Source organism: Felis catus, chromosome B2 (assembly GCF_018350175.1).
Source record: "Felis catus isolate Fca126 chromosome B2, F.catus_Fca126_mat1.0, whole genome shotgun sequence".
NCBI classification, from domain to species: domain Eukaryota; kingdom Metazoa; phylum Chordata; class Mammalia; order Carnivora; family Felidae; genus Felis; species Felis catus.
The window spans coordinates 112,703,744-112,716,711 of NC_058372.1; the positions used below are offsets into that span (position 1 = coordinate 112,703,744).

The window sequence follows — 12,968 nt, forward strand, 5'->3', positions numbered from 1 at the left end:
TGCTTCGAAATAAAAGGAAAGATGGTTGGTGGAGTTTATATGAAGCTCGACCAATGAGGACTTAGAAATGTCTGTGGGCGACGAGTAAAAGAGGGTTCATCACAGCAATCTGTCTCTTTTACATGCTTCAACTAATCTATGCTTCAACTAAACTAACAATTGGCAAAAAAACAAACAAACAAAAGAACAATGGGAGTCAAAAATATTTTTTTTTCTAAAGAGAGTTAACTGGTATTATTTCTTCATTTAAATTCTCTAATCAAGTAACACTTTAGTGTTACTCTCTGTGTTACAGAGAGTTCAGTGTTACACTCTGATGCTGTCTTCTTACAGGGATCAGATGTATTAAAACTGTTGGAAAGCCAGAAATCTGAGCAGGTCCATCATTTTTCAGATGTCCAATGAAAGAAATACAAATTACATGACTGCATGCAAATTACTTGATATTATTAACTCAGAATTCACTTATTCCCTAGAATAAAATTCATAGGGGAAATCTGAGAAAAAACAATACTGGTGAATAAATCTGAGAAATGAGCTTTTTCCATCTCTGGCTCTAGAACAAGCAAATATAGACAAGCTTTGCCAGGAGTGTTCCATCATGGGCTTCAGTGGGTGGAGGTCCATTTATGAAAAGGGAAGGCTTCTTTAGCATGTGAATGAGGAAGAGTCATTTTACTTCCAGAGACAATTCTTGATCTATGTAAATCTGTACTCTCTGGGACTGCATCTCAGACTCTTGTCAGTGTTCCTTCTCTGTACTGCCGAGAACAAAGTCTTAAGAATCAAGATTTTTCCATTGCGGGTTTGCCAATCGGATATTACAACATTTCCTTCCTAGGATATTTTATTTTTCTTTTATCTATTTTACCCAAATTACATTTATGTACACATATTCAAAGAATGCACTAAACAATAAATCATTGAGATAATTTTCTCATTTCAAGGTGTCCCATGAAAGATTCTATGGCCAGCAAGTAGACCACATAGGCAAAAGTGAGTTAGGATCCTGGCCCAGAGGCAGTTAATCAATTATAATATGTGATCCAGATGAGAAGCAGATAACATGGCCCAATATTTTTGTAACTAAACCTGTATGGTATTTAGAGTTTGCCCTCCCAGAGGAGATTCAACAATGGGCCCTCAGCCTTGCATGGGGAAATACCTCACTTTGGTGTACACTGCATTTATATTTTGGGCCATTAGAGACACAAGCTGTCCACTAAACTAGCCGAAATAGAAAAAAAAAAAAAAATCCCTGCCTCTGTGTGGGTTAAATAAAGACCACAAGTTGCAGCAGTTGGCCTCAAAGAATTGAATAGGCCTCTCCCCAGACACTCATTCTACTTATCTGGAATCTTAATTCCAGTCTGCACCTTTTGATCAGGCAAGCCCCAGACCATGGACGACTTATCGAAGGGGCTGGAATTTGCACTGTGCCCCATGCACTCCATCTTACTGGCCACTTGTAGGCTGGATTATGGGACTAACACTTCAACACTCACAAGTGGAGGCCTGGGAGTGGCTCCTGGTGTCCATCACAGGCGAGGTGCCATGAGTCAAGTGGGAGGTCAAGCGGAACACGCCAGAAGGCCTCCCACAGCCTCTGTGGCTCTTCCCAGCTCTCCGTGTTAACAGAAACATCCTTCCTCACTACACAGCAACAAGGTTATTTTTCCTTTTGAATGCAGGCATGAAGCTCAGTTTCCCAGTCTTCCTTCTCTGCACATCCTTTCCTTTTCAGGGTGGTCTTATGATGCTGTCTCACTGACTTCCCATCTCACCCCAGGAGGCAGCCCCCACCTGTGCCACAAGCTGGTGAAGGTTTTGCAATCTTCCCGCCTGCCTGGATTTTCTGTTATCAGCCTCTAGGCCTGCCGGCTCCCAGGGTCCACTTTCAGGGACAGCAATAGCTCCAGGCCTTCAACCCATTTCCATGTTAAGCTGGACAGTTACTAAGATTAATTCCTACTCTGCTCACAATCTGATTTTCCCATCATTTGTGCCTCAAACCCTAATTCAGAGTCACCCTTAGCTAAAAATTATAACACCAAGGATATGTAAACCTTTGGTGGCCCCTGTCCCTGACCTGGCCCCTCCATTCCCCACACCCTCACAGGAACTCAGAGAGTAGGAGAGGCCTCTCACTGTGACCCTTCACCTTGTCCTCCCATTCTTGGGTAGTTTCTTCTCTGAAACCTTTTTTTCACCTTTCAGACCATCAAAATCTACTCTCTTTGCATCGCATTTCTTTCTGTCCCATCCCAGTCACTTGTCCCATGAAAAACAAGTTTCAAATACTAATTAACACAAAGATGTTAACAGATAAACAGGGCTACATGTGTGATCGAGTGATGTAAACATAAGAAATGTTTTTATACCAGAATTCTCAAGTACCCTGGGAGACGACTGGCCCAAGAAAAAATTATTTAGTGATGAATTGTCCTTTCCTGTCACTTATTTCCATATAATACAGCCAGCCCTTGCTCTGTAGGGCTGATTCTGATTTGTTTCCCATCAGCTTTCCCCAAAATTGTACATTGTTCACCCTCATTTCAGATGGAACGCATCATTCCAGATCCAGATAGCTGTCAGTGCTGCTTCTGTCCACTCAGGGTGACAGTATGATGTAATGGAAAGAGCCCCAACTTTAGAATCAGGCAGACTTGAATTCCATGCTCAACTCAACCACCTGCTAGCCTGGTGACATTGGCAAGTTATTAAATTCTTTGAGCCCTCACCTTCCTCATCTGTAAAATGGGAATATATCACTTACTTCCAAGTTGCTGAATAAGGTAAATGAGACAACACACATAGTTGTTTGGAAGTTTGCTTTTAAAGCTAGGTATAACAGTAGTTACTTGAATCACAGCTTTGAACATAAAAGTCATCTGCCTGCAGTAAATATGGGTTAACTTGCTGGTCACTTCTCATTTTCCATTAATAATTGCTTCATTCAACACTGCAGAACTAGCAAAGAGCAGCCTACTTCTTGACTTTAGGTGCTAGAAAACTTAGATACTTAAACCATTTGACAGCCATTTTTTTAGCTTATTCTGGGCTACCTCGTGTGTATCATCAGAAACTTAAAAATAAATGGAAAAGATGGAGAAAGCAAAAAAAAAAATGTCTTAATATCACTCTTCCTGCTGAAGGCAAAAATTGCCTCCACACTAAAATTTTGAATTTAATGGCTAGTATAATTTTTAAATAGCATAAACATTGAACTTTCCAACCAGCCCCTTAAAAATATTCACGATGAAGTGATAAGGCTCACTATAAAAGAAGTCTTCCCAAGTAACAAACCTAAACTTTCCCTGCTTTTTGACAATTCCAGAGGATCCTAAAATATCCATGAGTGTGTGATCTGGTGAAATGTCCTATTTATATGTAAAAGTAGTTATCTAAGCACACCTTGGGAAAAGATAACACTTATCGATTCTTTAAGCATATCAGGAAGGGAAATCTATTTGACTAAAACCTTGACCTATTCTTATACTGGTGATTGCTCTCTCCTCAAAGATCCAGTCTCTCACAATTTAATTTAACAAATTCTTCTTTTAGTCACTTTGTGCTTTTCATGTAAAAGTCAAAACTTGTCCACTTCCTGGGCTGGAAACCCAGATGCCAATACTTTCTTTATTTCACACTGAGTCACTGTTGTAAATCTGAGACAAGTTGGTCAACGTGGTTAGAAAGCTTAAAATAACAAGAAAAAAGGTGGATATTATTTTTTACTCCCAGTCCAGAATTGAGGCTTCAAAGGCTCCCGGAGATTCTGGATGTGCCCAAGGTTGCCTGGTCATTGGTGGCAGACCTGAAACTCAAGCCCAGGTGGATCTGATACCACATTGGTATACTGAGGTCGGAAGCATGGACTGGCCTTGTGGGAGCCAGTCACCTTTTGTCATTCACTTCACCTGACGCCTGGCCAGCTGTCCTTCCAGAGTGTGCTGTTGTCACAAATGGTGCCAGCTGGAAAAGTGAGAGGGAGAGCAATACACACAGCCCTGCTAGAATCAGTGCCAGAGGGTGCACACTCTGGGAATGAGGCAGCAGGGCTGACTTCTGTTTCTCTGTTCTTTCGGAACCCTGGCTCTCTTCACTGTGCTTCAGTTGCGAAAACTAACCTGCAAATTTTTCCCTCCCATGTGCCTTACTAGGCTCCTCTCCAGGATTTATTCACCTTTGGCAAATGTTCTTTCCCTTTGCCCAAGACATCCCAGCCATTCTTCCTTTCAAAGATTTTCATGATCCATTCCCTCATTTCTACTCCTGCTGCCTCCAACCTGGTGCTGTGTTTTATAGTTTCATATCCAAGTTCTTGCAATAAGTTCTGAACCGCTTCCCTAGTTCCCAGAACTCCACTCTTACCCACCATCCCAACACAGAAAGATTGAATCACAAACACACCTCCCAGGGTATTTCCTATGGTGGATCCAGATTTATCAGCCTAAACTCCTGCTGGTGTGGTGAAAAGAGCAAAGTGCATGGGGTCAAAAGACCTGGTTCTAGTGCTGGCTCTATGGCTGACTCTAGTTCTTTGACTTTGGTTGAGTTATAGAAAAGGTTGAATTGAAAGTCTGAACTAGATTAAGCTGTAATTTGAGTGAAGGTGGGGTCCCAGATTCACACCCAAGTGACCCAATCTGCTACTCATTTTCCCTTAGCCCTATGATCTAAATCTATTCTATGACCTGCCTGTGTCCTGGAATGCTGACCCCTATGGAGAATCACTAGACTCTCCTCCAGCTGTCTTCCTCTCCACCAATGGGAGGGAGGCAGAGATGAGAGCAAGAGAGGAGAGAGAAACTGGGGTATTTGTTCCCTACTGTCTCCTTCCTACTGGGCAGACTCTCCTACAAAATCCCAGCAGTCACTGGACTCCAGTAACATGATCTTCCCTTGTCGTTTCAGTCCTAATGGTGCTAATTCTTTGAGAGATGCAGTTCTCAAAGTATCGTCCCCAGACCAGCAACATTAGTATCACCTGGGAACTTGTTAGAACATTTGCAGGCCCTGCCTCAGATTTACTGAATGAGAAATTTAGAGGGTGGGATCTAGTCATTTCTATTTTTAACAAGATCTTGGATGATTCTGACACTCAATAAAGTTTGAGAGTCACTGCCAGAGAGGAGATTGCTAGAACTGACCCTAAGTCTCTGGTTCAGTAGGTTAGGTGGTAGGGTCCAACACTGTGCATTTCTAACACAGATGAGGCCTTAGCTGCTCATCGCAAAAGTACAAATTGAAAACCACAGCTCTCTGGGGCACCTGGGTGGCTCAGTTGGATAAGCATCCAACTTTGGCTCAGGTCATGATCTCACAGTTCATGAGTTCAAGCCCCCCATCAGGTTCTGTGCTGACAGCTCAGAGACTGGAGCCTGGAACCTGCCTCGAATTCTGTTTCTCCCTCTCTCTTTGTTCCTCCCCACTCATATTCTGTCTCTCTCTCTCAAAAATAAATTAACATTAAAAAAAAAATTAACACACACACAAAAGGAAAGAAAACCACAGCTCTAGATCAAAAGCCAAGCGTCTCTTTCTCTTGCTAAGAAAAAGGAAGCTTTCCCTCACTTATAGATCTTCCAGTGAGTTCACCCACAGCAGATTCTGTTTGAGGTAATGTCAATTCTCCTCAAAACCTACTCAAATCCCCCCAACACCCAGCACCTCCCCCCCACACACACATGTGCACACACATGCACACACACACTCCCAACAGACTCACTAGGAGAGTTAAATGCCAGTGTGGTTTAGAAGAATTTCAAGATTTGCTCCTGAAGGAAACCCAACTCATTCTAACTAAAGGAGTTATAAAATCTTGCAAACTTTTACAAAGAGTGTATTAATTTGTTAGGGCTTTCATAACAATTACCACAGACTGAATGGCTTAAACAAAACAAACTTATTTTCTCACAGTTCTAGAGGTGAAAAGTCCAAGATCGAGGTCTTAGCAGGGCTAATTACATTCTGATGTGTTGGCTTCTAGATGTCCAACTTCTCTCTGTGTCTTTATATAGTCTCTCCTCTGTGCATGTCTGTGTCTTAGTCTTCTCTTATTATAAGAATTTCAGTCATATTGGTTTAGGACCCACTCATAAGACTTCATTTTATCTCAGTTATCTCTGTAAATGCCTTATCTCCAAGTACAATCGCATTCTGGGGCACTGAGGGTTAGAAATTCAACATATGAATTTTGGGTTGACATGATTCAATCCATAACAAGCAGAATCTTGGGAAACATGGGTAGAAATAGACTGGACCAAGGAAGACAAAATATAGTTGGATAGGATTGAATGTATTGATATGAGTGCACTCACCTGAGCCTAACATAGTAGTTCTCAACCTTGACAGCACATTTGGCAGGCACAACCTTCAAAAAATACTGGTGATGTTGGAGTCCAACCCCAAAGATTCTAATTTAATTTTTCTGGGGTATAGCCTGGGCATCAGAAAAAAAAAATTTTTTAAGTTTATTTATTTTGAGAAAGAGAGTGTGTGAGAGTCAGGGAGGGGCACAGAGAGAGAGGGCGAGAGAGAATCCCAAGCAGTCTCAGTGCCACCAGTGCAGAGCTCTATATGGAGCTTGAACTCAAGAACTGTGAGATCATGACCTGAGCTGAGATCAAGAGTCAGATGCTTAACCAACTGAGCACACAGGTGCCTCAAGGGCATCGGAAAGTTTTTAGTTGCCCCAGATAGGTACCAAGGTTGGGAACCCCTGTAAAGCAGTTTCCTTACCCAGTTAATTGGACCAGTAAATGAGGCTGAAATATCACAGTTGTTCTTGGAAGAATAAGGGGTCCATACACATCAAAAGGTGGAAGTGTTGGAGTGAATTTATTATGTGTAAACCACCCAAGTACCCTCACCCCGTCATGCCCCACTCCCACTTTAGAAGACCCATATGATGCTCCCCTTATTAAGAAATGCATTAGGGAAAGAAAGCTCTACCTTAGAAAGCTCTACAAAGATGCAGAATGTCTCTATGCTAGAGATAGAGGGAGGGGGAATGTTATTGCACAGTTGGGTCCTGATTTCAATGGCAGTATGTAATCCTGGTGGACTTGAAAGGAGTAATTACCATAACAGACTGCAGAAACAGGGAGAGCTGATCAGACTGTCAGACCTGGAAAAATCTGGTGGTTACTTATCACAGAGCCCTTGGGAAAGGGAAAGATGGGCAGGTTACCAGGGTATTGGTTGATCCACATATCTCAAAAAAATTCTAGGTTTAATCAGTAGGAACTAGACTAGTTTACCTGGAAAAAACTCTCAGGTGCCATCCCCTCACCTCCCCCACTGTCCTCATCAGATGTACCAGAGTTTGCAAAGGGAATGTAGTGGACATTTGTGGAAAAGTATCCAAGTGAGGCTGTTATGTGCCTCACATAAAAATGGGGAAAAGGCATTTCCCCAAGGAGAAGATGATGAATAGAAAAAAAAAAAAAGTAATAATTGCCTACTACAATGCCCACCCAATAGCTATTTCTATGTAATTAATTGACTCTTTGATTCACCATTATAATTTCATCTCACTTTATTGTTGACAAAATGTTTTTCACATATACTATCTACTTTAATCTCATTTTAAAACTCCTGACTTCATTTTTTTTTTATATTTTCCTTTTAGAGAAAAGGCAATTGGGTCTAAGAAAAGGTGTACTTACATAGAACTGAAATCCAGATCCAGTATAAACTTCAATCTCTTTCCATTATATAACATCATTACCTTAAAAATAAGAGTTGTTTTTTTTAATATGACATTTTAGAATCAGGCTTGGATCAATTTGGACTAAGTAAATGCAGTATTCTTCCAACATATGTAACTTCTATAATAATATGAGCAAAAAATAAGTAATGGTTACTACTTCGAGATCAATCATATGCCAGACTTTACTCAATTAAGTTAAATTCAATAAATATATTTAAATATATAGGATGCATCCCAGATACTAGGAAATCAAATAAATATAAGATCCAGTCTCTGTGCTCCCATAGTTCAAATTAGGTCATCTAAATAAATAAAGTAGACATCTAAACAAATAAGTACAATAGAGATACTTCAGGAACATTGTATTTTAATTATCTATTTGCTTCTATTCCCTGGACTCCAAGACTCTTGGGTTCAGGGATCACATCTTTTTTGTATTCCCAGCACTGATCACAGTGTCTGGGACTGAGTAAATTCTCAATAAATAGTTATAGAATTAATTAATGTATTTATTTATGAAAAAAGATAAGTGTAATGGAGACTCAGCTGAAGGAGGGATTATTTTTATTTCTGTACTAAGAAAAGCTACATTTTGACGTGGTAGGATGAGTTTCGAAAGAATCCAAGAAAACAACTCATCTGCACACTGGAGTTGTGCTGTGTACGTGTGCACTCTTTGTCGTGCTCGTGACTAGAAAGGCCTCGTCACAATAAGGAGGGCATTCTGTCCTATAGAAGGTACTTTTGCATTGTTGTGTTGCAACCAATAGATACTTCTGTTCCGACAGATACTGCAAACAGTAGACTTAGCTTTGCTCTTTAAGACGTGCTTCCAATCTCCTTACTACTGCTGGATGTAAATCTAGCCCTATTTCAAACACGTCTACAGTCTTAATTTTCTCAAACTGTCCATTTGTACTATGTATATTGCCCATACAGACACTATATCATCATTTTTTTTTTCTCATGGAAAGTAGACTTATTCATTTATTTACTCATTATTCTGCTGAGCATAGAACCCTCTACTGGGTTCACTGTGATTCTGAGACCTACATCCCTCTAACTCAAATGTAAAAGGCTTCCATCATTTCTCTCTAAGCTCATTCCTCCTGGAATGAATACATTGTTCATTAGACATTCAGCAAAGTATTTGCCATCTGACAGGCTAAATGAAAGCATCTCCTCTCCTAGAAGAAGTTCACTATAAGGACAACCACTGTCTTTGTTCCAGTCTAGCACAGACCCCCAATGATACACGCACTCTAACACAGTTAACTTCAAAGGGGCCACACCTAGGGAAGCTACAGAATAGTTGAGAGTCACTTAAAATACTCTGACATGTCATGTCAGGTCACCAATTGGAAAAGAGGATTTTTGAAATACCTGGATCAGGAAAGCTCGGAGGTCCTGCCTATGGGATCCAGAAACGTGCCAAAATTGAGCTGCTGTTTTGGACACACTTTGAAGGAAAACATTTTTGGTGGCCAGTTTCAGCGTTTGTCTTCGATTCAGAACTCATATTTGATCCTAGACCAAAATATGTATCCAAAATTGCAAACAAAGCTGTTAAAATATCAGAAGGACCATGGGGGCTAGTCTTCAGAGACAGATCCAAAGGCACATGTATAAGGAAAGCCCCGTGGCCACTTCACAAAACCTTTAAAGTACCAACTTCAACTCAAAACATATGGCAGCACAGGGTATGAAAAGGAGCCTTTCACTTCCTGGAGAGATGCCAGTCTTCTGTTGGTAGCACTGAGAAGCTCTGCCACAGAAGAGGCTCCTGGGGAAAATGCAGTGGACTGTGTGAAACACATTGGTGGTCTGTCTCCTTTCTCACTGCCAATGTATTAATGGTGGAAGTTGTTCCTTCAGTTGGCATGAATTGGTATTTTTATGTTGCCTAAAGAAACTTGGAAACTACTGTATTCTCATCATTTAGATGTAGACTTTCTCATGTGGGAGACTATTTGAGGCCATGTGAGATCCATTAATTAATTATTAATGAAAATGAATTCTTTAAGTCAATAAAGCTTGTGGCCACAAGATTTTAAGCCCCAGATTATCCATAAAGAAGGCAGAATGCCTTATGTGTGTTATGTTAATTGGATCTTCTACTTACACAGAGTTGTGTATAGCCCATACACAGACCACCAATTCCAAAAACTGGAGGGCAACATGTTCATCTAGTATGAAAACTATACTGAGTAAAACCATTCTTGGTTCCGAAGTGCCTTAGAATGTAATGGGGCTTAGGGTCACCATTAAACATGTCATTTTTAAGAGCTATAGAAGAATAAACTGACTCCCCACAGACCTACCCTGGGATGTACACTTTTAAACAAATTCTTCACATTCACTTAGTTACTTGTGATTTATTTCTTTCTCGTAAAATGAAGCTCGGTGTATGAAAAAAGAAGTCCTATTGGTTTGAATGTGGGAATCTAGATGTAGAAACCTGGATTCCCACGTCCAGATATAATCAGCTTTTTTTATATACATATTTTGACATGGTTGAGATGATGCTACACTCAAAAATTATACTCTTCTCTTTTCACTCAACAGTCTGTGCATCATGAGACTTTTTACATGTCATTGAAATCCTTTATTAACAAGTTATAATTGCTATATAATATTATGTCAAATAGGTTAGTTTGTAATATATAACTTCTCATGTTTGTACATTAAAAAAACTGTTTCTATCATTTAGCTCTTCTAAATATTGTTGTTATAATTTTAATGTGTTAATCTTTGTCTACTCATTTCCTTAAAATAATTCACTAGAAATGGAATTGCAATTAAAGTCTTTGGTTCTTGGATATTAACTAAACTGATTGTGGTAATCATTTCACACAATATACATATATTAAATTATTAGATTGTACACCTTAAACTTATACAATGTTATATGTCAGTTATAGCCCAATAAAACTGGAAAAAAAGGCCAAAATATCTGGTTCTGGATATAATATCTCCACAAGTTTACCTATTTATTCTTATATATATATATATATATATATATATATATATGATACAAATATATCAGTAACATATATCAGTAAGTGCTGTGGGTGTATAATTTCCCCCACAAGTTTACCAATTTATTCTCCATTAGTAGTATTGTTATTTTAATATTTTTAATGTTTATTTTTGAGAGATAGATAGAATGAGCAGAAGACAGGCAGAGAGAGGGAGACAGAAAATCTGAAGCAGGCTCCGTGCTGTCAGCACAAAGTCTGAGAGGGAATTGAACCCAGAAACCATGAAATCATGACCTGAGCCAAAGTGGGATGCTCAACCAACTGAGCCACGCAGGTGCCCCCCATTAGTAATATTTTTAAATGTCCATTTTACCGGGGCGCCTGGGTGGCTCGGTCGGTTAAATGCCCGACTTCGGCTCAGGTCATGATCTCATGGTCCGTGAGTTCGAGCCCCGCGTCGGGCTCTGTGCTGACAGCTCAGAGCCCGGAGCCTGTTTCAGATTCTGTGTCTCCCTCTCTCTCTGCCCTTCCCCTGTTCATGCTCTGTCTCTCTCTGTCTCAAAAAATAAATAAACGTTAAAAAAAAAAATTTAAATGTCCATTTTACCACCATCGACAGCACTGAAAGTTCACTTTAATTTTTAAGCTATTTTAAGATTTAGTCATTCCTTTCGCACATTGCTCCTGGTAGGTTGCCTTGTCAAATCACTCATATGATTGATTATCTGGCAAGTTCTTCTGAATGTCAACATTTTTTTAAAAACATATTATAAACCTACAACATATTATGAGGCTACATTGTCTTCTACAATAAAACAGGGTTATTTTCACAATTCTATATAATTGGGAATGAGGTTGTCACATAGATGGAACACAACAGCCTTCAGCTACTCTCTGATAGATTTAAAATGTGACAAGCAAAGACTGTTACACTTTAGTATTTTCTGCAGAAGGGACGTATCTGAGTCCTCATAATGCTTAAAAAACTTATCTGAAAATCCACGTTCCTTTTCAAGTTATTATGTTCAAATACTGTAATATGAAAAAGAGGACATGAAAAGCTCAATAAAAAAAATTAAAGTCCGGGGTGCCTGGGTGGCTCAGTCGGTTATGCATCCGACTTCGGCTCAGGTCATGATCTCACGGTCCCTGAGTTTGAGCCCCGCATCAGGCTCTGTGCTGACAGCTCAGAGCCTGGAGCGTGTTTCAGATTCTGTGTCTCCCTCTCTCTCTGACCCTCCCCCATTCATGCTCTGTCTCTGTCTCAGAAAGAAATAAACGTTAAATAAATAAATAAATAAATAAATAACGTCCATGTTTTCTCTCTTTATTTGAGCAGGTGTCTGAAGGGAAAAAAAAATAAATCTCTCTCAAACTGGAAAGGACAGAACTATGTGTCTATTTTGCTCAACTCTCAAGGTCCCCCAGGTGGGGTAGTGCTGCCTCAAAAAGCAATGGAGAAAAAGTTCTGGAGATGAATGTGGTGATGGTTGTACAAAAATGTGAATATATCTAATGCCACAGAACATTTGTAGTTAAAAAAGTTAAAATGGTAAAATTTTATTTATATTATATATATAATATTATATTATATTATATTATATTATATTATATTATATTATATTATTATATTTTATACCCCTCATACCCACCCCTTCAAAAAACAGCAATGGAGGCTCTTCTGGTTTTCCCTTGACTTTTCTGAGCCTTCTGCTATCTGTTAACCAACCTGTAATGAATCTGCCATAGTCCCCTAGCTGCTGGGAACTTCAAATTATCTGAGAACTCATAAACTCTGCCCCAGATCTTCTTTTAAATTAGCAGCAATGTGAGTACAGATCTTCCTCAGTTTATGATGGGGTGTTGTCCCAACAAACCCATCATAAGTTGAAAATGCATTTAATTCACTTAACCTACTGAATATCATAGCTTGTCTGACCTACCTTGAATGTGATCAGAACACTTACGTTAGCCTCAAGTTGGGCAAAATCATCTAACACAAATACCATTTTATAATAAAGTGTTGCATATCTCATGTAACTTATCGAATCCTGTACTGAAAGGGAGAAACACGGGGCGCCTGGGTGGCGCAGTCGGTTAAGCGTCCGACTTCAGCCAGGTCACGATCTCACGGTCCGTGAGTTTGAGCCCCGCATCAGGCTCTGGGCTGATGGCTCGGAGCCTGGAGCCTGTTTCCGATTCTGTGTCTCCCTCTCTCTCTGCCCCTCCCCCGTTCATGCTCTGTCTCTCTCTGTCCCAAAAATAAATAA

The 12,968-nt window shown here is 39.9% G+C and overlaps 1 long non-coding RNA gene across 5 annotated transcripts in view; it reads right to left on the reverse strand.

Moving 5' to 3' along the window:
- Window positions 1–12,968, reverse strand: part of LOC102900392 — an 89,531-nt gene that overhangs the window by 41,992 nt on the left and 34,571 nt on the right. For 4 of the 5 annotated variants that reach the window (XR_006598258.1, XR_006598260.1, XR_006598261.1 and 1 more), the window contains exons 2-5: window positions 9,101–9,244; window positions 7,674–7,735; window positions 6,324–6,445; window positions 5,921–6,170 (exon numbers count right to left, since the gene is read on the reverse strand). This is a non-coding gene — a long non-coding RNA (uncharacterized LOC102900392). Of the gene's footprint in view, window positions 1–5,920; window positions 6,171–6,323; window positions 6,446–7,673; window positions 7,736–9,100; window positions 10,931–12,968 lie in introns of those variants that run through there. The other variant, XR_006598257.1, reaches the window with a different exon arrangement.